Source organism: Macaca nemestrina, chromosome 3 (genome assembly GCF_043159975.1).
Source record: "Macaca nemestrina isolate mMacNem1 chromosome 3, mMacNem.hap1, whole genome shotgun sequence".
NCBI lineage: Eukaryota > Metazoa > Chordata > Mammalia > Primates > Cercopithecidae > Macaca > Macaca nemestrina.
This window is the reverse complement of record NC_092127.1, coordinates 159,585,381-159,611,761: the sequence shown is the minus strand read 5'-3', so window position 1 is coordinate 159,611,761 and position 26,381 is coordinate 159,585,381. Positions and strand designations below refer to the sequence as shown.

Genomic DNA, 26,381 nt, shown 5'->3' with positions numbered 1-26,381 from the left:
ACTCACACAGAATACTGTCAGACTGATGGAGGCAGGTCACCCTTAGAAGCAGGCGGAAAGGACTGGTGAGCTATTTCAAGCAGGCTTGGTAATTTACGTCAAGCTTGATGAACGAGTACTTAATGCCCTCAGATAGCTCCTTGGGGCTTCAATAGTTCAAAGAAAGTGATTTCTCACACCTTAGGCCCTTAGAGATTTGTTTTCGCTGATTATTTGTCTGTTCTAGAACAAAATACATTTCTGTGTCAAGTTATGAAGATCAGCACACAAAGGAAGAAATGTGAGCACATTGTGAGAATCCACGAAGAGATCTGATGAAGGCTTTGGTTGAGTGGATCAGCTGTGTGTTGGATGCAACCACAGGTCAGAGGAGACGGGGCAGTCTGCCTTCGGATGGCATGTACTTTGGTGTGCTGCCTGGAACTGGAACCATTACTTTTGTTGATAAGACACCAAGAGATTTAACTGAGGATGAGTTTGTGGTGCTTTTGAGGATGGACCCACTTGAGATCCATATCCTGTGACTAGTCCGAACAGAAAGTATGCATTTAGGATCTTGTGGATCTTCTGTGAAAGGACACTGCACTGTGTGATAGCCACAGAGTTTGCCCTGGAGTCTGCATTTCTGTGGCAAGCAATAGGCTGGAGCGAGTCCACTATGTAAGACAAAGAAAAAGATTCCAAAAGACATCTGTGATGTTACACATTTTGGTCCGGGTTATTCTCTATCATCTATTTTCTATCATCAATTTCTTTTTTCTTTCTTTTTTTTTTTTTTTTTTTTTTTTAAGATGGGGTCTCGCTCTGTCGCCAGGCTGGAGTGCAGTGGCGCGATCTCGGCTCACTGCAACCTCTGCCTCCCTGGTTCAAGCGATTCTCCTGCCTCAGACTCCCGAGTAGCTGGGACTACAGGTGCGTGCCACCCAGCCCAGCTAATTTTTATATTTTTGGTAGAGATGGGATTTCACCATGTTGGCCAGGATGGTCTCGATCTCTTGGCTGTGATCCACCCATCTTGGCCTCCCAAAGTGTTGGGATTATAGGCGTGAGCCACCAGCACCCAGCCCTCTTTGTTTTTTGGGTTTTTTTTAGATAGAGTCTCCCTCTTGTTGCCCAGGCTGGAGTGCAATGGCTCGATCTCAGCTCACTGCAACCTCCACCTCCCGGGTTCAAGCAATTCTCCTGGCTCAGCCTCCCGAGTAGCTGGGATTACAGGCATATGCCACCACGCCCGGCTAATTTTTGTATTTTTAGTAGAGACGGGATTTGGTCAGGCTGGTCAGGCTTCTACTTCTTTGAGAATTGCCAGTTAGCTGCACAAGCCAGAGCCTAGGTAATGAGTGAAAGCCTAAAATATTAGTGAAGTGTACTTCAGATTGAATGAACTAACCCTGTAGACTAAAGAGACCCAGAACTTGTGGCCAAGGTATCCTTTTATTTGGGAGAATCTTGACTATCATGGTGATTTAAAAATATATATTGAATGTACCATTTCCTGAATTTAGAAAACTTGAAAGGATGAAGAAGTTGAAGTATTACGCATTTGCTCACAAGTGGGAGCATACTGTACACACTGTTCTGCACACACTTTGCAGTCCCTTAGTTAAAAGATAGACATTTATTTCCAATCTTTTGCTAACTCATTGTTGCTATGAATAACATTGTATATATGTCGCTTTCCTCCCATTTTCCTAGAGAACAAATGCTATTTTAACAACTGAAATATCTTTTTGTTGTAGGATGGCATGAGATAATCCATGTGAGAACAATTTATAAATTGCTAAGTGTTAATATCATGGGACAAATGAGCAAATTAGATTTCTAAACCATGTTTCATAATCTCCCCATTTAGTGTGTGCAGCTCTGTTTTCGAAAACTGGTATCTTTTCGCTGCCTCGTTTACTGATATTGACAGTAATACGTAAAAGAAAAGAATAATCAATATCATTTCTAGTATTTGCAAACCATATATCTGATAAGGGGTTAACATCCAAAATATATAAGGAACTCATACAACTCAATAACGAAAAAGAGTCAGACTTTAAAACAGGCAAAATTCATGAATGGAGTTTTAAAATGTTTTATTGATATATAATATTTGTACATATTCATGGAGTAGATGTGATATTTTATAACATGCATACAATGTGTAATGATCAAGTCAGGGTATTTAGGGTATCCATCACCTACAGTATTGATCATTTCTATGTGTTGGGAACATTTCTTTCCTAGCTATTTTGAAATCTACAATACATTGTTTTTAACTATAGTCACCCTACTTTGCTATCAAACATTGGAACTTATTCTCTCTATATAACTATGTGTTTGTACAGTTAACCAACCTCTTTTCGTCCTCCACTGCCCCCACCCTTTCCAGCTTCTGGTATCTCTCATTCTACTCTCTACTTCTACGAGATCAACTGTTTTTTTTGTTTTGTTTTGTTTTGTTTTGTTTTGTTTTGTTTTGTTTTGTTTTGTTTGAGATGGAGTCTCACTCTGTCACCCAGGCTGGAGTGCAGTAGCACGATCTCGGCTCACTGCAAGCTCCACCTCCTGGGTTCACGCCATTCTCCTGGCTTAGCCTCCTGAGTAGCTGGGACTACAGGCACTCGCCACACACCCAGCTAATTTTTTGTGTTTTTAGTAGAGACGGCATTTCACCACGTTATCCAGGATGGTCTCGATCTCCTGACCTCGGAGATCAACTTTTTAAGCTACCAAATATGAGTGAGATACATGCGATGTTTGTCTTTCTGTGCCTGGCTTATTTCATTTAACATGACCTCCAGTTCCATTCACGTTGCTGCAAATAACATAATTTCGTTCTTTTTTGTGGTCAAATAATTGAATAGACATTTCTCCAGATACATACAAATGGCCACCAGCTATATAACAAGGTGCTCACTGTCACTAACTATCCGCAAAACTCAAAACCACAACGAGGTATTATCTCACACCTGTTAGGGTGGTTATTATTTAAAAAGACAAGAAGAGATAACAAGTGTTGGCAAGAGTGTGGAGAAAAGGGAACCCTTGTACACTGTTGGTGGGAATGTAAATTGGCACAGCTATTATCGAAAACAGTATGAAGGCTCCTCAAAAAATTAAAAATGGAATTACCATATGATCCAGGAATTCCACTTCTGGGTATATATTCGAAGAAAGTGAGATTACTATCTTAAAGAGATATCTGCACTCTATGTTCACTGTAGCATTATTCACAGCAACCAAGACAGGGAAGCCACCTAAGTGCCGATGAATGATGGATAGAGATACTGTGATATACTATTCAGCCCTAAAAAAGAAGGAAATCTGGCATTTTGTGATAACATGGATGAACCTGGAGGACATTATCCTAAGTGAAATAAGCCAGACCCAGAAAGACAAATACTGTGTGATCTCAAATGTGGAATCTAAAAACAGTCAAACTCATAGAAGCAGAGAGTAGAATGGTGGTTACCAGGAGCTGGGCCATGAACGGATTGGGAAGATGTTGTTCAAAGGGTACACACTTCCGCTTATAAGATGAACAAGTTCTGGGGGTCTAATGTACAACATGACAGCTATGGTTAACAATACTGTATTGTATACTTGAAATTTACTAACAGAGTAGATCTCAAATGTTATCATCACACGAAATGGTAACTACAGCGATTAGTGTGTTAACTGACTTGATTGTGGTAATCATTTCACAATGTATTTGTATACAATTCATCGCATTATGTATCTTACATTCACACAGTTTGTCAGTTATACCTCAATCAAGCTGCAAAGAAATACCATTTCTAGGTTGTGCCCATCACAGCCTGTAGGAGTTAAGATTTCAGCCTGAGTTTCCGTTCCAACACCACTACTTTCTATGTAATACTGAACAAGTTTCCTAACATCTCTAAACTTTAATTTCTTCCTCTATAATGGGAATAAAATCAAGTTGTTTTTTCAAAATCATTGTGAAACCCATTTTTTTTCCAGTTGCGTAGAGGACACTAATCAGTGATTAGGGAAAAATGTAAGATCATCAGTAGAAATGGATTCTCTACTGGAGAAGACACACAGGAGGTATTAGGCCCCTTAAAAGACATGCAGTTGTACTCAGTATTGTTTCTGCCTACATAAAAGTTTCCTGGAGAAAACAATGAGACTCATACAGGAAGTATTGAAAGACAATATTAGATAATTCTTTTATAATCTTAAAATGGGAAAGGCTTTCTAACTATGACTCAAGTTATTTTTTTAAAAGACTGAAAAATTCACCTGCATTCCATAAAATCCTGCAACAAACTAGGAAAATATATTTGCAACTGTGTCACAGACAAAGGGCTTATCTCCCTAATGTAAAAGGAGACCCTACATATCAATGCCAAAAAAAAAAAAAAAAAAGAAACAGTAATAACCTGATAGAAAAAGGGTCAAATGAGATGCAAAGGTAGTTTTACAGAAAAAAACACGAATGATTCTTAAATATATATATATATATATTTTTTACGTGCCCAAGAGAATATTTTTACCCCTCTTTTCCTGTGCCATTTTAGTTGTATGCTCAATTCCAATTCTTTCTGTGATTACTCTTAAAATCTTACCATCTATACCTGCTGGATCAAGTCTAAAGTTGTTATCTCTAGCCTCCACCCAAACAATACAGGAAATTTAATTTTTTTCTTAGATAATATATTCAAATGGCATAAAATTCAAAAGGTGCCAAGGGTAAACAGTGAAATAAGTCCAGCATATCCCTAGTGCAGCCACCTAGTTCCCATGCCCTAAAGCAGCCATCTTTGCCAGTTTCATGCGTATTCTTCCAGAGATCTTATATGCAAAACAATTATATGATGAATTATTTTGGCTCGATTTCTTTTATAGAAGTGGTAGGACACTGTACACACTGTTCTTCACTCTCATTGTTTAACCTAGCAATTGTGAAATCATGTTTGATGTTTGCAATGATTCACTTTCTCCTCCTGTGTAGATGGAGTATATGAGAAATTCATGTTCATTGTTATAACCCACTGAGATTTTGCAGTTGTTAATGCAGAAAATCTAACTCATATAGAAATATATTTATTCTATATCATACTCAAAAATATATTTCATTATTTTTAATCCCTAAACGATATTCCAATATATGGGTGTAATATAATCTATTTAATCCATTCCCTTCTTGATGAATATTGAGGTTGTTTTTAATTTATGCTGTTTCAAACAATGCTGCAATGAATACTCTTCCCATGCATCATTTCACAGCCCTCTCTCTCTCTCTCTCTCTCTCTCTCTCTCTCTCTCTCTCTCTCTCTCTCTCTCGGTGTGTGTGTATGTGTGTATCTGTGTGTGCATGCAGGATAATTCAAAAACCCTTCAAAATTATAAAAAAATGTTTGAGTCAGGGTTTCATTCTGTCACACCGGCTGGAGTGCAATGGCATGATCACAGCTCACTGCAGCCTCTGCCTCCTAAACTCAAGCAATCCTCTCACCTCAGCCCCCCAAGTAGCTGGGACTACACGCACACACCACTACATCTGGCTAATTTTTGTATTTTGTTGCCCAGGCTGGTCTCAAATTCCTGGGCTCAAGTGACCCTTCCACCTTAGCCTCCCAAAGTGCTGGACTACAGGCATGAACCACTGCATCTGGCCTATAATTACAATTTTTGAAGGTTAATGCTTATATAGATTCACCAACCTGTTGACGTTGTTTTAGTCTTGGTCTGAAAATGTCTTTAGTCACCTAATAATAGTTCTGTTAGGTAAAGGACCTAAGTTGATGCTTATTTTCCATGGCATTTTGAAGTAACTATTGGATAACATTCTGGACTTTTTTGTTTCTGACCAAAGTGGGCTGCTAATCCAGCTGTTACACCTTTATAGGTAGTCTTTCTTTTTTTCTGTTTACTTTTTTAAAAGTATTTTTATTGATCTATAATATACATTTAATAAAGTGCACAAAGTCTTGCATGTACAGCTCAGTGACTTTTTACATATTTATACAGCATGTAACTGGGAAGACATGAAACAATCTCAGCATTTCAAAGGATACCCTATGCCTCTTCCCAGTTGGAACCCTGCCCTTAATTACCAGAAATAACCACTATTCTGACAGCGAACAGATAGATGAGTTTTTGCCTGATCTTGAACTTCACATAAGGGAGGTTGTGTCTTTTGATCACTGTGATTGCTTTTAAGACTTTTGTCTTCAGTATTTTGCAGTTTCATTGGGTACATATTTATTGTTTTCCACTACTTTATCTCTGTGCTACTTTCTTAGCAACTCCATTGGAGCAGTCTTCTAGTTTACTAATCTCTCTCTGGCTCTTTTTTTTTTTTTTTTAGATGGAATCTTGCTCTGTTGCCAGGCTGGAGTGCAGTGGCACAATCTCGGCTCACTGCAACCTCCGCCCCTTGGGTTCAAGCGATTCCCCTGCCTCAGCCACCTGAGTAGCTGGGACTATAGGCGCGTGCCACCATGCCTGGCTAATTTTTTATATTTTAGTAGAAACAGGGTTTCACCATGTTGGCCAAGATGGTCTCGATCTCCTGACCTCAAGTGATCCGCCCACCTCCACCTCCCAAAGTGATGGGATCAGAGGCGTGAGCCATTGCACCCAGCCTCTCTAGCTGTTTCTAATCTGCTAACTTTTCTTGGGGGTTTTGAATTTCAGTGACTTTTTACAAACTCCTCAAAGTTCTATTCACTCTCTTTTCAGATCTTCCTTTTCTTTTCGATTAGTGCCCAAATCCATTCTTGTGGTTCCTGTTTTTGCTTTCAGTTTTGGAATAATTTCTAAATACTTCTTTTATTCTTTCCATTTGTTCTATAACCTGAAGTTCTTGAAATGTTATTTCTGCACTTGGGTGTGCGTGTTGACTGTCCCTCAGAGTCAGTTACTTGCTAGTGTTTTGAGCTTTCTTGTTTTCGATCTTTGGCAGAGTGTTTTGTTTGTTTGTTGAGCTGGTGAGAGCTCTTTGTGCCCTACCCTGCAGGAATGCGATTACAAAGCAATTTTGGGTTTGCTTCTGCAAGGTCTCAGGGGTTTTTCTAGTTTGTTTCTGTTGTTACTGTCACTGTTTTGTTTACTTTTTTAAAACTTTTTGTTTTGTGGTCTTTTTTAAACTGTTAAAATTGCTTTATACACTTACAATAACAATTATAAGATACTATTTACATGTGGTTGTAAAGAACACATTTAAATAACATATGTGAATTTAAATTATAAATTTATATTTAGCAACATAGTGCTACTTGAAACAACTATAAAAATTGATCTGTGTATTCCTAAAGAAGAGTAAAGGACCAAAACAGGCAAAATAATACAGAAAAAGAGTAAGTAAGTGTTAGGAGACAATTCTCCATTGGTCTCTTGTATTTCTGCACATCTTCTCAGGAGAGGCATTGACAGATGTGTGTGTGTGTGTGTGTGTGTGTGTGTACTATGTTTCAAGGATGTTTGTACAGAAAACAGCTTGGGAAGGTAGAAGTAGTGTCTCCCTCCAGGGCAATGGCAGATTTGTTTGATGTCCAGGATAATGAAGAAATGGCTTCCTCTTGGATAAAGGATTGGCAGATTTGCTAGCAAGTGTGGGGTTTCCTAAACTTGAGTTCTTCACTGTATTGTGTGTGGCATCCTCTTAGCCCTTCCATGTCACACATAGGACTTGGGTGCAAGGGTAAATGAGGTGAACATGAAGCTTAGAATTGCTGTACTCTGAGCAACAAAATCATTTGCCTCTGACTCACCAGTCCCATATCTTTTTATTGTACCCATGACAGGCTAACTTGTTAGTTTGCAAGTGGAATAAATTCTCAGACCCTTCACAATTCTTCACACTAAGAAGAACAAAATTATACTACCAAATAGTAATATGTATTATAAAGGTACAGGAAGTAAAATTGGCAAATAAATGGACAAGTAAACCAATAGAAAAGAATAATGAATAGGCATATGTATGAAAGGAAAATGGTATAAGACAAACACGGTATCATAGGTCTATAAGAAAAAGAGCTATTGAATACAAAAATCTGGGGCAGTTAGCTATCCAAGTGGAAAAGCTAGAATTAGATCCCTGCCTCAAGTCATATCCAAAACCAGATCAAAAATAAAATCCCAAGGCTGGGCATGGTAGGTCATGCCTGTAATCTCTGCACTTTAGGCCGACCTGGGAGGATTGCTTGATTAAGCCCAGGAGTTTGAGACCAGCCTGCGCAAAATAGTGAGACCTTGTCTCTGCCAAAAAGTTAAACAAAAAAATTAGTTGGGTGTCGTGGCATGTGCCTGTAATCCCAGCTACTCGGGAGGCTGAGGCAGGAGGATCACTTGAGCACAGGAGACTGAGGCTGCAGTGAGCTGTGATCATACCACTGCACACCAGTCTCGGTGACAGAGAGAGACCTTGCCTCTAAAATAAATAAATAAATAAATAAATAAATAAATAAATAAATAAATCCCAGTTAAATTCAAGATCTAAATATGAACAACAAACTTTAAATGTTTTAGAGGAAATTGTAGGAGATTGTCTTTAGGATATGATGATAGAGAAAGATTTTTCAAGACACAAAAAGCCTAAGCCATAAAGCAAAAGATACAGCCACATTAGAATTTAAAACTTCTGTACAACAAGACCGTATAAACATTTAAAACACAATTGACAATCTGGGAGAAGATATTTATAACTTCTCTAACTAACACAGTTACTGGGGCATTTTTACATAGCTTTATTAGCTTAGGATTCTGGCACTAATTTGTGAGCATAAATCACATGTTTTGCTTCTGTGTGACACAGGCTTGGAGTTTTTATTTCTGATCATGAACTCCCCCCAGCTTGGCCCACTCAATCCCTACCCAGAGTCTCAAGTAAAGTACAAGTTTCTCTAGTCCTGTATCAGGGAATCCAGGATCCTTTTTTCATAAAGTAGGCAGTCCTCTCAGGTTTCTAGCACTCTAGGGGAAAGAATAGGACACCATAAATAAGAACTGGCCACCTTAATATCCAGAACCTACAAAGAACTCAAACAAATTTACAAGAAAAAAACAACCCCATCAAAAAGTGGGCAAAGGATATGAACAGACAATTCTCAAAAGAAGACATTTATGCAGCCAACAGACACATGAAAAAATGCTCATCGTCACTGGCCATCAGAGAAATGCAAATCAAAACCACAATGAGAGACCATCTCACACCACTTAGAATGGCAATCATTAAAAAATCAGGAAACAACAGGTGCTGGAGAGGATGTGGAGAAATAGGAACACTTTTATACTGTCGGTAGGACTGTAAACTAGTTCAACAATTGTGGAAGACAGTGTGGTGATTCCTCAAGGATCTAGAACTAGAAATACCTTTTGACCCAGTCATCCCATTACTGGGTATATACCCAAAGGATTATAAATCATGCTGCTATAAAGACACATGCACACGTATGTTTATTGCGGCACTATTCACAATAGCAAAGATTTGGAACCAACCCAAATGTCCATCAATGACAGACTGGATTAAGAAAATGTGGCACATATTCACCATGGAATACTATGCAGCCATAACAAAGGATGAGTTCGTGTCCTTTGTAGGGACATGGATGCAGCTGGAAACCATCATTCTCAGCAAACTATCGCAAGAACAGAAAACCAAACACCGCATGTTCTCACTCATAGGTGGGAACTTGGACCCAGGAAGGGGAACATCACACACCGGGGCCTGTTGTGGGGTGGGGGGAGGTGGGAGGGATGGCATTAGGAGATATACCTAATGTAAATGATGAGTTAATGGATGCAGCACACCAACGTGGCATATGTATACATATGTAACAAACCTGCACATTGTGCACATGTACCCTAGAACTTAAAGTATAATTGAAAAAAAAAAAAAGAAAAAAAAGAACTGGCCACTTGAAAGAGAATCCAACAGTAATTTTTGATTGAAAAAACAGTAACAACTGAGTTAGTTTGAATTCCTGCCTTTTAGCAGCCCCGGGGCCAGTTTCCAGTCAGGTATCAATGTTAAACCCCTAGTCCTAGAGGCCACACTTGGTCTCATACATTCCCAAGGCTGTGGCCACTTCAGCTGCTGCTTTTTGCTCTTCCTCTTAGTTCACACTTTCCAAAAAAAAAAAATTTTTTTTCAGACAGGGTCTCACTCTGTCACTCAGGCTAGAGTGCAGTGGCACTATCTTGGCTCACTGCAGCCTTGACCTCCCGGACTCGAGCCATCCTCTCACCTCAGCCTCCCAAGTAGCTGGGACTACAGGCATGCACCACCACGCCTGGCTAATGTTTTGAATTTTTTATAGAGACAGGATTTCACCATGTTGGCCAGGCAGGTCTTGAACTTCTGGGGTCAAAGGATCTACCTGTCCCAGCTTCCCAGAGTGCTAGGATTGTAGGTGTGAGCCACTGCGCCCGGACAGTTCACACTAGTTTAAGCACCTAGGAAACATCTCTTTCTTTGGGGGTATAACTGTGCCTCTTAAAACATTTTGTTGGCTGGGCACAGTGGCTCAATGCCTGTAATCCCAGCACTTCGGGAGCCTGAGGTGGGTGGATCACTTGAGGTCAGGAGTTTGAGACCAGCCTGGCCAACATGGTGAAACCCCATCTCTACCAAGAATACAAAAATTAGCCAAGCGTGGTGGCGCGCACCTGTAATCCAAGCTACTCAGGAGGCTGAGACAGGAGAATTGCTTGAACCTAGGAGGCGAAGGTTGAAGTGAGCCGAAATCGTGCCACTGCACTCCAGCCTGGGCGACAGAGCAAGACTCCATCCCAAAAAAAGAAAAAAAATTGTTATATTTTATCCTGCACTATATGCATTTGACTTGTGAGTCTTCTCCACACCTGCTAGTCTGCTTCTTGCCGGAACTGCCTGACCCTGACTGTGCTTGCCCTGTACCTGTTAGCTCCCTACAACATCTCATCGTGGGAGGGGAAACAGGGTTTGAAAGACTACTTACATTGTTAAATTTTAACTTTAAAAATGTTACTCAGTTTGGATAAGCTTCCCCTGCCCTCCCTGGCAAAACGTTGGCCATTTAAAGCGGGAAGAATGTTCCAAACTTTTTCCTTAAAGCAATCATTATAGCGTTTCTGCAGCAGCACAACCACCGAATTCCTGAAGTCTTAATTTTCCAAAAGATTGAAGGGTTTTTTGTTCTGTTTTGTTTTGATACGGAGTTTCACTCTTGTTGCCCAGGCTGGAGTACAATGCTCGATCTTGGCAATGCTCAATCTTGGCTCACCGCAACCTCCGCCTCCCAGATTCAAGCAATTCTCCTGTCTCAACCTCCTGAGTAGCTGGGATTACAGGCGTGCACCACCACACCTGGCCAACTTTTGTATTTTCGGTAGAGACAGGTTTTCACCATGTTGGTCAGGCTGGTCTTGAACTCCTGACCTCAGGTGATCCACCCTTCTCAGCCTCCCAAGGTGCTGGGATTACAGACATGAGCCACTGCGCCTGGCTGAGATTGAAGTTATTTGAATTTTTACCTGAAAGAAAACATCCTCTTGGGTTAGCTTCCTGTTCCCCCCTGCAGAAAGAGGAAGAGAAGAGAGAGAAGTCTACGTGAAAGAGCTGATAGCATCCAGAGAAGGAAGAACAAGAGAGAATTACATCACTGAAAAATGACAATGATCATGATATGCTATACTGCGTGCCAGTTCTGTTCCAAGTGTTTTACATTTACTAACTCATTAACCCTATCAACAACATAAGGTAAGTACTATTATTTTTATTCCCATCATCTTAAAGAGGGGACACATAGACACACCAGAGTTCAGTGAAAATAACTTGTTCAAGTTCATGTAGCCAGGAAGTGGTCTGAGACCATCCGATGCTGGTCAATGAGACAAGTATGAGTTCTTCCTTTCAAGAAATGTTCAAATCTAAAGAGGCTTTAGCCTCTTGTGGTTCCAGAACGTTAAGGAGGGATTATGCACAGATGTAGGGAGTCTTGTCACTGATTTCTTATGGGTGCTTAACCTAAGATCAGAGGTTCTCTCTGATGGTTCTGTGCATAGACTCCAAGGGGTCAGTGAACTTGGATGGAAAATAAAAATACATTTTTTAAGTTACTTCTAGCAGTTCTAATCACAATTTAGATTTTTCTGCCTTTACAAATTTAGATAACAAACCATAATAGTATTATCACTCCCCATGACATTGTCATCAACAGAAATCATTGATTTTCACGTCACATTTTGGTTGTAACAAGTATCTCAGAATAGCATATATCTTTATCACTATCTCAAAATCATGGTAGTTATTACACCTGTGGGCAGATCTTGTTATTTAATACATTAATAATGATGTCCATATATTACAATATTATGCTTTTAAAAGTATATGTTGATGTCTGTATTTCCATATAATTGGTTACTTAAAGGAGAACTTTATATAATTGGTTACATAATTGGTTACTTAAAAGAGAACTTCTCGTAAAGGAGAACGTCATCCTACATTTTATATTTAGCAACAAGAGAATGAGAAGAAGGCTGAATGTAGCTCAGCCTTCCATATACTTTGTAGCCAATTACATGGAAGTACAGATATCAACATATATTTTTAAAAGCATGATATCATAACATATGAACTTCATTATTAATGTAGTTTATTTTATTTTAGGCATTTACAAATATTATTCTGAGGAAGGTTCCATAGGCTTCATTACACAGGCAAAGGGATCTATACCACAAAAACAGTTAAGAACGCTTACCCTAGAGCAGGGTTAGCAAAGCATGTCCTGCTCGCCAAATCCAGCTGCTTGGTTTTGTATGACCCATGAGTTAAGAATGGATTTTACATTTTTAAATCGTTGGAAAAATTTTTTTAACGAATATTTCGTGACAATGTGAAAATGCATGAAATCCAAATTTCAGCGTCCATACTCACTAGAACACAGCCATACTCATTTGTCTGCACGGTGTTTGTGGCTGCTTTTGCACTGCAACGGAATTTTTTTTTTTTTTTTTTTTTTTTTTTTTTCTTGAGACAGAGTCTTACCCTGTCGCCCAGGCTGGAGTGCAGTGATGCGATCTTGGTTCACTACACCCTCTGCCTGCCGGATTCAAGCGATTCTTCTGCCTCAGCCTCCTGAGTAGCTGGGACTATAGGCATGTGCCACCATGCCCGGTTAATTTTTGTATTTTTAGTAGAGACGGGGTTTTGCCATATTGGCCAGGCTGGTCTCGAACTCCTGACCTCGTGATCCACCCACCGTGGCCTCCCAAAGTGCTGGGATTACAGGCATGAGCCACTGTTCCTGGCCACTGCAACAGATTTGAAAGGTGGGACAGAGATGGAATGTCCTGCAATGCCTAAGATATTTAGTAAATGCACCTTTAGTAGTTTGTCAACCCGGAATTAGAAGAGAGTAAGGATGCCGAAGACAAGGAAGCTGTCTCATATTTCTCTGCATCCCTTCAGTGCCTAGTTCAGGGCCATGGAATGACTAGCTCATCCATGAATCTCTACTGGTTGAAAGACTGCTAAACACTTTGTGGTACCTACCTGCCACTTTGGAAATCTTGGTAAATTCTACGTCCCCCTTAATGATTTCTCTAAGCTTCCTATCCAAGGACCCACACTCTGTTGAGTAAAGGAGAACTTCATTCTACATTTCATCTTTAGCAACAAGAAAATGAGAAGAAGGCTGAACGTCTCTAGCTCAGCTTTAATGTTCAAAGAAATTACGAAGTAATGAAGCAAGCTCCCACTATAATGCTGTGGCACAATATGAATTATTATACAATAGAAAAAGTGAGCAAAAAGAGACTACCCAGCAGCACATTTCTTCAATATGTGCTGATCAAGAAAACCTTGGTTCTGTGGATGCTCCCGAGAAGTTAAAGGGTCAGAGAGCCCCAGCTGAAGTGCAGCCCAGCCAGGAACACCTCGCAATAAGGAATGTTATTCTGAAAGCCAAGGAAATAACCAGACTCTCCTTATTCCCCCCTGCCCAACAAATCAAAACACCTCCAAACATGATCATCCTCAAAAACGTCAGCTTGAAAGACAGTAATATGGTATAGACGAAAAGAATTAGGCTTGCTGACAGAATATCCAGGTTAAAACCCCAGTTTCTCCCCCACAGGTTTTCTGCCTTAGGACAACTCCAACTCTCTATAATGAGGGAAAGAGAGAAATAACATTTACCTCTGAGGGCTGCTGAGAGGGTTAAATGATATGAGATCTGTAAATTACAACACACTACACACTATGCAGGTACCATGCAAGGTGGTGATGAGTGAGAACATTTGATGCAGTGTGGAGCTGCAGGCCATACCAAGCAAGTTGGCATGCTCTTCGCCTGTACAAGTGTGTTCATTCATTCATTCATTCACTCATATTTCTGCCACATCCCAGGAATGACTGAAGGTGGCTTAAATGTATTCACTTTTTTTGTAAACAAAAAATGATTCAAAGTGAGTAAGAAAACAGGACGAAAGGAAAAGGCAGTAGGTGAGATAGAATGAAGCTAGGAATTAGGTAGAAACCACTGCTTTTAGACTTTGGATTTTCTGAACCAGTAACATTTCTCCAAACACTAGGAATTGACAAAGGGGTGCTATAATGTTCTTTTGTCAAGTAAAGAAAGACATTATAAAACAAGCACAAAGCAATGGATCCTGCCATTGGTTCTCACCATAATTTCATAAAAGAAATACTTATTTGTTAGTACCTATAAGGTAGGAAGAACATGATCTCAGAAGACAGAGAAATTCAGTTTGGTTTTATGAAATTACACATTGTTATTTATAGTTTGTCTTGGATAGATGACAAGTGGCACAAACTGGCAATGGCTTAGAAAGGGCATTTGTGAATCACTGACTTAGCACACAAAATGTCCTGGGTGCCTGCCAAGCAGTGAACCCCACACGATCAGTGCGAGGATGAAGGTATAATCAGTTGCACAAGGAAAGAAAACTTTGTCTTAGTAGAGTCTTAGGATAAACTTTTTCCTGGATTCCCTTTAAAAGAACGTTGTATAAGGTATTAATAAACACCCTCAATGATATCTTCAGACTGAACAGGGTGTTTTTATAAATGCGTTCCCCCAATATGGACCAACGGAATAACATGAAAGTGAAACTCAATAAAAGAACATTTTCTAGATACACTCCAGGCAAATGGATCTTCACTTGGGTTGATCTGATAAAGAACTGATTTTAGGGGACCAGATTTTAGAGGACCAATTGGACTGGATATCTTTCATGCTGGTCTCCAAGATCATACTTTTCTCAACCAAACTTCTAACGAATGTTGACTGCTGATGAGTTATCAGTTGTTCCTGACTGTAAAGTCCTTCTATAGTATATCTGAAATTAGAGTCTATGTTGATGGTTAAACAAGGAGTCACATGCTTCAACATTTAGCTCACCTTGTAGGGAAGTACTGACATACATCTTAGGACAGCTGAGAAATCTGATGAGCTCTCAACAAGAGGAAAACCTAGAAATTCTAATCTAATAGACAGTACTTCTATAGATAGTATTTCTAATCTAATAGAAGTACTATCTATTAGATTAGATTTTCTAGGCAAGAGGAAAACCTAGAAAATCTAATCTAATAGAAGTACTATCTATTAAATTAGAATTTCTAGGTTTTCTTCTCTTTCTATATAAAGACATGCATTGAACTCACAAATGCTATATGTTACAAATTAGTTTTTTCATTCATTCATTCACTCAGCACATATTCATTGGATGCCCACTATGTGTTGGGCTCCATTCTGTGGGTTGAAGATACAGCAGCAAATAAAACAGTCAAAATTCTCTGCTCCCATGGAAGGGGAAGGGGGAAACAGATAACAAATGAGATATACAAGTAACCAATATAGTACATTAGAAGGTAAGTACTATGGAGAAATACAAAGCAGGAAAATGGATAAGGTGTGTGTATGTGTGTATGTGTGTGTGTGTGTAGCTGTGGTTTCCATTTTCAAAAAGTTGGTCAGGAAGGCCTGGAGAAGGTGACATTTAAACGAAGTGAAGTAAATAAGGGGCCAATGTGAATCTCTGTGGGAAGAGTATGCTTAGCAAAGGGAAGAGTAAATGCAAAGGCCCTGGGACAGGAGTGTGCCTGGCAGCTCTGCGTAACTGCAAGACCAGTGTGGCTGGAGCAGAGTGAGTCAAGGCTGGGAGCAGGGGATAAAGTACAGAGGTAGTGGTGTGGGGGTTGGGGGAGAAGATCCTATAGGACCCTCTAAACCATTATAAGGACTTTGACTTTTACTCTGGGAAATCTGGAAAGCCACGGGAGGATTCCAAGCCAAGCAGTGACATGGCCCAAATGATATTTTAGTAGATTCACGTGGCTGCTATGTTAAGAACAGACTGCAGGGTGGTGAGGGCTGAATCAGGGAAACCAGTTAGCAGCTCGTGCATTCTAGGTGAGATTACACATTAGGTACCACCAATGGCATTCGGGGTAAAATGAAGTGGGGTTGCTGCAGGGTAGAGAGCTTAGTCAGCTTACCCAGTCTGAGTAAAATCATCAAGATCCGTAACTAGCTCTGGCAATGTACAAAATTTCTCATTGACCTTAGACAAATTTAGATATCATAATTTAAAAATGATGTGCCATCTAGCATTTGCCAAACTTTGTACTTGGTGCCCAGACCCACGGAACCAGCTCGGGTGGAAAGTGAGAACCCCAAGTAGAGGCTGGACGTCGTCAGAGAGCTGCGTGGAGCAGTCGCTTGTGTAGAGCACTAACAAACAGGAGAGGCTGCTGGAAAAGGAAGTGGAACCAGTGCCCAGAGTTTTATCTGCTTTGTCCATAAAAGGAGATTAGATACTTCACAGAAGCCTCCTCTGGGGCTTAAGTATACAGTTCACCCATTCTCACACTGCATTTACTGTTGTCTCATGCATTGTAAGCCTGAGTTCTTCATGCAGTAAAATTTTTTTTTATTTCAATTGCTGAAATTCTAAAATCTATGTTGGCTATCTGCTCATTTAAATTTTTTTGCATCATTGTATTTTATTAATCTTATGCCTTTCGGAAAGCAATTCCAGGGATCTAGTATTGTAGACAAGTCTATGTAATATAGTCCCTGACTTTGATTTTCATTTTCTTGTCATGAAGAATATTTCCTATAGTTAATTAAGGTATTTGGGAACTGGGTGCAGTGGCTCTCTTCTATAATCCCAGCACTTTGGGAGACCAATGTGGGTGGATTGCTTGAGTTTAGGAGTTTGACACCAGTCTAGGCAACACGGTGAAATCCCGTCTCTACAAAACATTAAAAATTAGCTGGGTGTGGTGGTGTGCGCCTGTAGTCCCAGCTACTCAGAACACTGAGGCAGGGGAGAGCTTGAGCCCAAGAGGTTGAGGCTGCAGTGAGGCATGAAGGCACCACTGCACTCCAGCCTGGGCAACAGAGCCAGACCCTGTCACAGAAAACAAAACCAAAGGAAGGAAGGAAGGAAGGAAGGAAGGAAGGAAGAAAGGAAGGAAGGGAGGGAGGGAAGAAGAAAAGGAAAAGAAAAGAAAAATGGAAAAGAAAAGCAAAAGGAAAGGAAAAGAAAACAAGATATTTGGGCATAACTTAACAGGCTCTATGTTATTATCATTATTATTTAGAGACAGTTTCTCACTCCTACACCCAGATTGGAGTGCGGTGGTGTCATCACAGCTTGCTGCAGCCTTGACCTCCAGGGCTCAAACCATCCTCCCACTTCAGCCTCCTGGGTAGCTTGGACTACAGGTGTGCACCACCACGCCCAGCTAATTTTTTTTTTTTTTTTGTATTTTTTTGTAGAGGTTTTGTGGTGTTGCCTAGGCTCATCTCCAACTCCTGGGCTCAAGTGATCAGCCCACCTCAACCTCCAAGAGTGCTGGGACTATAGGATGAGCCACCACCCCAGCCTTCACATATTCTTTCGATCTGTTATCCCTTGGATTGGCAGGGTTGGCAAATTTCCTGGCATTGGTGCTGCAATGCTGCCTCCTCCCATGCTTGAGGCAGGTGCTGCTTCTCAATCTTGCACCGTTTCCCGCTGAGCATGGACTTGCCTTACAAGCCTTGTCCACTCAGGGCTCCAGAAAGTCACTATCAACCAATGGAAACAAGCGTACCCAGTGAACCACCTTACTGTCCTAGGGTTCTAGCCGGTGTGATCTTATTTTTTGCCTTTATCGATGCCATTTTTCGGAAATGGACCCAGTAGTTAAGAACTCTTAACCTTATTATGCATATTTGGAAATTAAGTAAAAATATATAATAGCAATAATTAGTTTGGATTCCTAACTAACATGAACATTTAAATACCTAACTGACAGATTTAACGATGAATCATTTTGTTAAAGGTCTTTTTTCTACATCAACCGAAGATTTTAATTCTAGATGTACACATGGTTCCCTTAACTCTTTAAAAGTAAAGTGGCCTCTGTTTTCTTTCAGCCTCGGAGCTTCTCATGTGATTTAATAGCATCGATGGTTCACAATTTTCTAGAGCTCTGCAGCCATCTTAAAGCTGATATTAATGTTCTTGGCTTTGGGCAATGAATAATTAATTATGCTGCAAATAGCTAAATTAGGAAAGAGCCTATGGGAGAAGCCCTAAAAGAATGATCCATGGCAGGATTTGGGGAAGAGCTGGAGGTGCAGAAGTTGTTCAGACAGGAAAAGTGCAGCAACCATGACTGTCGGTGCCTTCGCATCAGGGTTTTCAGTCGCTGAGCCAATGGGTCCATAGCCGATGTCAGCTAAATGCCCCTGGTGGTGAAGAGCTCCACACTCCTTGTGCCCCTGGGGCATACTCCGCCAGGAGAATCATAAGTTGAAGCAGAATCATAGGAGCATTTGGCCCCATTCTCTACTTAATTTTGTTATCGGTGACTTAAAGAGGGACCAACAGAACACCTTCCTGGGCCTTGAGGGAGCTCTCTGTTGCCATCACCAAGGCCCCATTGGCCCACGCTTCTGCCGTGGTAGGTACCAGCTCTCCTGGGAGTCACATGGCCACATATCAAGGGGAAGGAGCTACTTCCCTCCTAGAGCAATGGCACCTGCAGGTAGGAGCTGAGTGGTGAGCTCTAACCTCTGCACTCTGCACTGGGCCAATACGGATCTCCCCTCTCCACATTTGACAGTCTTCATCCTGCCATACCAGGTATCACCATCTGCTTCAAAGTCCCCTTTACTATTTTTTCTACGACTGCTAGAAAACCTAAGGCCAAATAGGTCGATAGTAAGCTGTCCCCTAATTTCTAAGATAATGCTGTATAGCTTTAAAAAAGAAGTTCAACAATCCTTATTGCATACTATAGAGGGAGTTCTGCGTCCCGGAAGTTGAAAGTATGGTAAAATCCCTCCTTATCATTCTTAGGGTGCTAGCTGTCCCGGGAGCTGGAAAGGTGATGCAGAAATTGCTGCTGCTTATAAAGCCATGACCTCTCCCTAACCCAGGTGAGGGTCAAGGCAAATGGTCATTTGCCACTAAGTTATAAATCTCTCAGCTGGAACTTGCTGGATGTCAATGCTTTGAGAGATATGAGGCCTGAGCCTGCATCTGGGCCCCACTCATTCACTTCCTACATCTGTATTCTGGTTAGGCACTCCGCCTGGCTGCCTGCTTGTACTTAAGCCCTCCTGTACTCTGGGACTAGGGGTATGGGTGAAGAGAGGGTAGAAGAGGTGAGTGAGTGAGGGAAAGAAAAGGTAGTGGAGTAGCAGGATGGGAGGGGGCTCTGGCCAGGATGTTGTGTAAGCAGAGCCCAGCAAATTATCTCTGTTCCCCTTGGCCTGACCCCTTTTCCCAGGAGCAGGGCCTGGCAAGCAGGGTTGTTAGGTAACAGTTTCAACCATCCTCTGGTGGGTTACATACAAAAAGCAGTTCAGAGAGTCAATGAAATGAATGATAGTGTACTTTTCTCGCTATCCTAGCACTCTGGAGGTAAATGTGTGCAGCAGTTAACTGCAGACAAGGAGAGAGAATTCTACAACAGAGTTGAAGGTTAGAAACATGAAACAATTGGGGTATGATCCAAGAGATAACAATATGGTTTAACTGGTTTACCTCGTCTTGTAACCTAAAGAATAATTTCCATAACCCAGTTAACATTCTACTCATTACAGTATTTATGACTGTATATTTCTTTAAAAAGAGTTGAGGCTACGCACACAAATAACTATTCAATGACAAAGAATGAGCTGAGGGCTACACAGTGGCCAGAGAGCAAGTATATTATAAAAGGCTTTGGATCTTGGAGATTCCAGCACCCACTAACCCTGTAGGCACTAACCTCTTATTTTTCTCCTTAGTCAAATGGATTTAACAATCTTTGCCCTGCCGTTTTTGAGCAAATTAGCAACAATATATAAGGGCTGTACCTAGCACAATACCCCAAATCACCTAACACCTCCACAAATAATAGCTACCACTATTGTGAGAGTTTTAAGTCAAGCTGTGAATAAAACTCTTGTGTCCACTTAAATATACCTGCCCTGGATGTAAGCATCTAGAGAAATCAGGGAATGCCCTAAGACAGCCCTAATCTAAAAGCCTACAAGAGTCTCAGTGGGCTTCAAGGAACACACTGTTCTTGGTAGGAGAAGGAACCTTAGCCCTCTATTTGCCTCCTGGGCCATAGTAATATTGATAATAGCTGCTGCCTTTAGTTGAGGACCATGTACGTCTGTGTCACTGCACTGGCCACTTTACTTACACTTTCCTGCTTTGTCCTCACAAAAATCTTGTAAGGTGTGTATTGGTCCCATTTAGCAGGTAAGAGAACGAAGACCAGAGGTCCAGCACCTTGCCTAAACCACACCTGCTGGGATTTAGACTCAAGTTCAACCGTAGAGCTCAAACTCTCAGCCACTTCCCTAAAGTCCACCTCCAGCTACATTAAGTAAAAAAATCCAGAAAGATGCCACCTGGGTGTCTGGAACTGCCTCCTCTGAGCACCCGGCTCTCCCCTCCCTGCGGACTCTTCTCTAGAGAGGATGTGATGCTTCTTACTTTTCTCAGATCCCTCTCCCCACCCTGCGAGTGACGTTGCGCCTATGTGCCTGGTGGGATAGGGATCTGGGAGCTTTGCCTGTTTCTTGCACACTGCCATCCCCTAGTCCTAGGGAGCGAGCTCTGTACCCCTTTTCACTTCTCCTCCGCGTTCTCCTCTCCTCCTTGCACTCTACAACACCCCTGGGAATGTCCCCAAACCTGATCGGGGCATGCACACCGCGGTGTGCGTGTGCGTGTGTGTGTTCCTGCGCGTGTGCCGGGCGCGCGGGGCAGGAAAAAGCGCCTAATCCAGGCTCTGCGTCACTCCCGCAATTGGTTAGAAATGGAGTTTCCTGGTGTTTTAATCCCGGGAGGGCACCTCGCCTTCGCTGTTTCCCAGAGTCCCTGATTTTCCTGCCTTGCATGCCTGCGCCCCATAGGGCATCCGTGCCTCAATTCATCCCCTGCCATCATCCAAGGAAGGGGTGAGGGGTAAGGCGGGGGAGAACGAGGTGGGTTGGTCGTCCCCTGGCCTCCGCCTCCCATGTTGTGTGCAGTTTCCACCACGTCCGTTTCGGAGGGAGAAGGGGAGGGTGCAGATGAGGCGAGGCTCCTTCAGGAGCGCAGAGAGCGGGCAGGCAGTGCCACCTGCTGAGAGCCACTCAGGCCGAGCGAGCGGCGGGCAGTGCCACCTGCTATAAATAGGCCGCCAAGGACAGGGTGTGCGACTGCACAACCCGCCACGAGGGCCTGCATCACGCGCGAGGCCCCGCGCCCCCGTCTCCCCAGGGAAACGCTGTGCCCAGATCCTGCGCAGGGGGCTGGATGGGGCGGCGGCCCGAGTACCTCCCCCCATTTCCCCTACAGACACTGGCTGAGGATGGCCCGCGGGCTTGGGGGCGGGGGGTGGCAAAGAGGGGAGGGAGGCCGCGGCGGACCCGCAGTGCAGCAGCTGTTGCTCGCGTGTGACTCGCCCGTCCGGGCCGTGGTGCCCGGGCACAGTCGCACGGCGCAGTGGGGAGGAGGAGGACACCAAGTCCCCCTCGCAGCTCCCCGGGGACCGAGTGGGGAGATCCCGGCTCCTGTCCTCTCCTCGCCTCCCGCGCGCTCGCCCAGGCTGGGAGGAGGAAACTAGAGCCGCGCGCAGACACCTCCTCCTCCTCTCCTCCTCTTCCTCCTCCTCCTCCTCCTCTTCGGCTGCTGCTCCTGGTGCCGCCACAGTCCGCCGGTGCCTGTTGCTGCCGCCGCCGCGGGACCCGCTGTGTCCTCAGCCGGGTGGAGAAGAGACGGGCGCAGAGCCGAGGGGAGCCCCCTCCCCGGCCCCCAGCGGCGGGAAGAGCGCAGCCAGCCCGGCACGATGGACGCCCCGCCCGCCCAGGCCGTCCCCAGGATGCCCCCAAGCACCTGCGCGTCCCGGCCTGGCCCCGGGCTCTGAGCGCGCCGCGGCACAGGTAAGCGCCTTCCGGGGCTTCGACCTGGCCACCCCGCTGGCTTCTCTTGGGGCATCGCGGCCGCCCCCGCCCCCAGCACGCCCCTGCCCCGCCTGGCCGCGGAGGGAAAGGCATCTGGCCGCCCACGGACGCTCCTGCTGGCCTCGCCAGCGGGGTCTCTCGGGGGAGGAAGTTCATTGCCATTTCGTTGTCCCCCAAACTCCCCCCCGCCCTTGGGCGAAAGCGAAACCTTGATGTTGCTAGCGACCCGAGAGCTCCGCCGGCTTCTCCCCCAACCCCCACCCGCTCATTGGTCCGCGCATCTCTCCCCTCCCCCCTCCCGCCAAATATCTCAAGGGCTAGCGTGTTTGCAAGGCGACCACATTGGGAAGAGTGTGGTCAGAGTGACCCCAAGCCACCCTTTAAAAGTTCAGGGTACTTTGCAGTTGTAACTTTGGCAGCTCCACCAGTGCGCGCAACATTTCTTTCTATGGGCACATCCTGTACCAGTCATTTTGAAACCCTTCTGAATTGTTTCTAGCCGCTTCCTGACGGCTCTGTGATTATGAGACCCCCTCAAACTTCACCGGGCATTAGGTTTTGTTTTTGTTTTTTTTTCAAAGAGGTATCATTTTGTTTGAAATCCACCTAGATGTGACTTTTCCTGTTTTGATTTTACTTAACATAGCTTATTCTCTGGAAGTTACTTTAAAACCAAATTGAAAGTGATGGTTGTTCCTTCCACCAAACAGTTTAATTTTCAGGGTGCCCCCTATTAATGGATATGTTTTCACTTCATAGATTTCTCATCGTTTCCTTTATGATGGGATGATTTCATTTATTAATAAAACCAGACTTTGAAAGAGCATTTAAAAATGACCTGGTTTAAATAGGTCACACCCAAGAAACTCAGCTCTCTGTACAGGTTCAAACTTCTGAACTTTTTGCACTGGACCTAAGCTGAATGCAGAGGCCCTGGTCCAAAACCCGGTTAGGAGGGCAGAAATTTCTTCTCTAGATGTGAACTGGGATTGGTAGGAGTTGGAGAATGGCCACCTCTGGTTTTTGTTGTGTTTTGGAAGTCAGCTGTATGTGGGAGGGATTGGGGTGGAAGAATGAAAGGAGAGCTGCTCCCAGAGGCTGAGAATCCACCTTGCAGAACGACTTTTTACATTTCTGACTCTTCGTGTTCTGTCACTCCCGTGGGTTAGGAATACCTGAACAGGTGAGTTCGGCACCTTTTTCTAGAGTTGAGATGGCTTCTCTTGGTCGGGAAAGAAGTGTGCGTCATCATCAACTTCCTAGGAGCTGTCTTAAGGAATAAGGACATGGCATGAAAGAGTTTACATAGTAAAGGTTTAACTGCTTTTGTAAACAGGTGTTTTACAACGATTTGAAATTGGATGCTGTCATAGTCTCACAGTCTGCCTGTTTCCCGTTATTTTTTTCTGGCGTGTTATAGAAAAATAAGACCCCAACAAGTGCTTTCTCTCCAGATTTATCTATAAGTAACCATTGACATAACATGTCGCTACTGGATAGTAGCCACAGCTGTGAATTAAAAGGTATCATATAAAATGTTTAGGCCAGGAGCAGTGTCTTACACTTGTAATCCCCACACTTTGGGAGGCTGAGGCAGGAGGATCGTTTGAGCCCAAGAGTTCAAGAAAGATATTGAGACCCCATCTCTACAAAAATTTTTTAAATGAGCTAGGGGTGGTGGCACCCACCTGTAGTCCCAGCTACTTGGGAGGCTGAGCCAGGAGGATCACTTGAGCCCAGGAGTTCGAGGCTGTAGTGAGCTATGACTGTGCCACCTCAGTGGAGCCTAGGTGACAAAGTGAGATCCCATCTCTTAAAAAAGAAGAGTTTAGGGGATATTTTCTGAAGTGAACACAAGTAGAGTATTCTAACAATATTGAGTGCAAGGAGACATGGAAGGGACTAAGTGGTTCAAAGCAGGAAATAAAATCATCAGGTGATAATTAAAATCATTTCTTTGATGTGGATTTGTCCAGTCATTTGCAAACCAGGAGAATGGGAAAAAAAAATCACTGGTGTAGTTATAAATTATTACATTCTGTTTTCAAAGGAAAATGTTGCAAACGCGTCTCCTTGTCATAGTCTATTGTTACCTACCCCACTGAGAGTGCTGGGGCTTCCCCTTTTCACCATGACAGCATTTCCGGTTGGGTGGCAGTCATGCAGTGTTGACCTGGTGTCCCATAAGGCATAGTTTGTCAAAACACTAGTGGGTATTAGGAGGAAACGTGCAACTCTGAAGCAATAGAGCTTGCCCCTTCTTCCTCATTATCCAGCTGATAATAATCCCTGTCCCCCACTTCCCTAGAAGGCAGCTCTCACAAGGAAGTCTGCAATCACAATGAGATGTACCCCTGTGCAGAGCCAGATGTGGGTGGGTGGCTCCTTTGTGGTCCAGATCTTCTAGGATCTTCTAGGATGTACCATGGCAAGCAGTGGGGAGCCTGAACCAAGCAGCATGGCTGTTACCTCTTCTGTGTTCACAGCAGCATCTTCAGTTGTCTTGGTGCCTGGAGTAGGTAACACAGCTGCCTGCTTTGTTGGCCACCAGCTTTCTGGCAGAGTAGGTGGTAGGGAGGAGAGCAAGGGGCTCAAGAGGATTGTGTCTTTGAGCATGCTTTTAATTTGATCTGACAGAATGGCAGCTCCCGGAAGCCCTTCCTACTCTCTCCACAGCATTTCTCTGTAGGTCCCCAGTTTTCACTCTTTTCAGATGCCCAGAGAACTGAAAATGTATCACAGCCCATTTAGGGACCTCGTGTGTATGTGTGAGTGCCTCAGGATCATTTGTTTTGCCCTTTTCTGGTCTACCGTGCTGGCCTTCTCAAGTTTAATGATCATGTTAGTTTCAATGTTTTATATATTTCTCAGCAGGTTTCATCTCCTGGTCATTAAACTTGAGAAGTAAAATCTGCTCATTAAAATGACTGAGTCCATGGCCAGGCATGGTGGCTCATGCGTATAATCCCAGCACTTTGGGAGTCCAAGGCAGGTGGATCACTTGAGGTCAGGAGTTTGAGACCAGCCTGGCCAACATGGCAAAACTGTCTCTACAAAAATACAGGTATACAAAAACTAGCCTGGCATGGTGGCATGTGCCTGTAGTCCCAGCTATTTGGGAGGCTGAAGCAGGAGAATGGCTTGAAGCTGGGAGGCGGAGGTTGCTGTGAAACGTGATCGTGCCACTGAGTCCAGCAGCATAGCAGTGTTGGGGTTTGTATCCCTGTAGTGGTGACGAAGGATTTAGGTTTTCAGTGAGAACCATTACCTTACAATTTCCTTCACTGACTTTTCTTCCTTTCCAACCCCATATTCCAATAACAAAGATCTTTAAACCAGATTCTTCACGAGAGACATGAAGGTTTTCATCTTCAAGATTTTTTGCTTTTTTTTTTTTTTTGACATGGAGTCTTGCTCTGTCGCTCAGGCTGGAGTGCAGTGGCGTGATCTCGGCTCACTGCAAGCTTCGCCTCCCAGATTCAAGTGATTCTCTGCCTCGGCCTCCCGAGTAGCTGGGACTACAGGCATGCTCTACCACGGCTGGCTAATTTTTGTATTTTTAGAAGAGGCAGGGTTTCACCATCTTGGCCAAGCTGGTCTTGAACGCCCGACCTCGTGATCCACCACCTTGGCCTCCCAAAGTGCTGGGATTACAGATGTGAGCCATGGCACCCAGCAGGTTTTTGACATTTCTAAGCCAAAAGTTCCATTTGATGAGGTCTTAGATGCAGGGGCAATGTGTCCCTTTTCAGATTTCAGATGTTTAGAAAAAGATTTGTCATATTTGGGCCAACTGAAAAACTCTTGATATGAGGGTTTCTATGAAACTGTGCAGAATGTAGGAAATACATTTTAGCACCAACAAAGAGGCATTTAATTTTGAGTGTGCCTGTCTCCTTTGAGATGAGCAACAACTATTTTTCTCTTATTAAAAGAAAATGCATTTGTTTAACAGCACATTTTATATAATCAGCA

The 26,381-nt window shown here is 43.1% G+C and overlaps 2 protein-coding genes across 11 annotated transcripts in view; both read left to right on the top strand.

The window, feature by feature from the left end:
• Positions 1-4,384, top strand: part of LOC105487753 (phosphoglucomutase 2) — a 45,812-nt gene extending 41,428 nt beyond the window's left edge. For all 6 annotated transcript variants that reach the window (XM_071093750.1, XM_011751397.2, XM_071093749.1 and 3 more), the window contains one exon: positions 227-4,384. The gene's annotated coding sequence lies outside the window, so the exon portion shown is untranslated. The remainder of the gene's footprint in view (positions 1-226) is intronic.
• Positions 4,385-22,188: 17,804 nt separating this feature from the next.
• LOC105487750 (TBC1 domain family member 1) overlaps positions 22,189-26,381 on the top strand; it is a 248,177-nt gene continuing 243,984 nt past the window's right edge. For 4 of the 5 annotated variants that reach the window (XM_011751393.3, XM_071093743.1, XM_011751392.2 and 1 more), the window contains exon 1: positions 22,234-22,385. The gene's annotated coding sequence lies outside the window, so the exon portion shown is untranslated. Of the gene's footprint in view, positions 22,386-26,381 lie in introns of all 5 variants that reach the window. The other variant, XM_011751395.2, reaches the window with a different exon arrangement.